The sequence below is a fragment of the Sinocyclocheilus anshuiensis genome, unplaced genomic scaffold (genome assembly GCF_001515605.1).
Source record: "Sinocyclocheilus anshuiensis isolate Anshui unplaced genomic scaffold, SAMN03320099.WGS_v1.1 scaffold517, whole genome shotgun sequence".
Classification (NCBI taxonomy): domain Eukaryota; kingdom Metazoa; phylum Chordata; class Actinopteri; order Cypriniformes; family Cyprinidae; genus Sinocyclocheilus; species Sinocyclocheilus anshuiensis.
This window is the reverse complement of record NW_015536535.1, coordinates 2,259,982-2,260,530: the sequence shown is the minus strand read 5'-3', so window position 1 is coordinate 2,260,530 and position 549 is coordinate 2,259,982. Positions and strand designations below refer to the sequence as shown.

General features: G+C 36.4%; 1 protein-coding gene across 1 annotated transcript in view; it reads left to right on the top strand.

Annotated features, from left to right (window-relative positions):
• LOC107695646 (slit homolog 2 protein-like) overlaps positions 1-549 on the top strand; it is an 83,899-nt gene that overhangs the window by 34,210 nt on the left and 49,140 nt on the right. The gene's annotated exons all lie outside the window — the stretch shown is intronic.

Here is a 549-nt window from a genome sequence, read left to right as displayed (position 1 = left end):
TCTGGACATATAAAATGCAATCACAAACTGTATATTGCCGGTAAAACTAAGATATCATTCTATTATGACTAGGAATTAGACTTAAAAGAAATAAAAGTACCATTCTGCTGTTGGAGAGTGTTGTTATATAAACTACAGAAGTGCTTGTGCATTAAATCATTAACCGGTGCTAAACTGCTCACTGCATCATGTAATTAACAACTCGAACCATCAATGTATGAATCAAACTCATTTAGACAACCAACAGTTTCTTTTCTATGCATAATTTTTTATAGCCATGTATGTGGTTACAGTAAAATCATATAAAACAGTGAAATCGCTCTGGAAATCTGTCCTGTCTTGCCTGCACTTGAGACGGTGACGTGTGAGCGCCACTGACAGATTCTTCACTCTTATTGGTTGTCGCTCGCGAAATTCGCTGTTCATTTGCATAAAGTTAAACAATTGAATGAATCACTCCCCGAGACGACTCTTCTTCCCGAGTCACATTAAAGATTCATTCAAAATGAACGAATCGTTCAAGAACGACCCAACACTAATATGAACTAT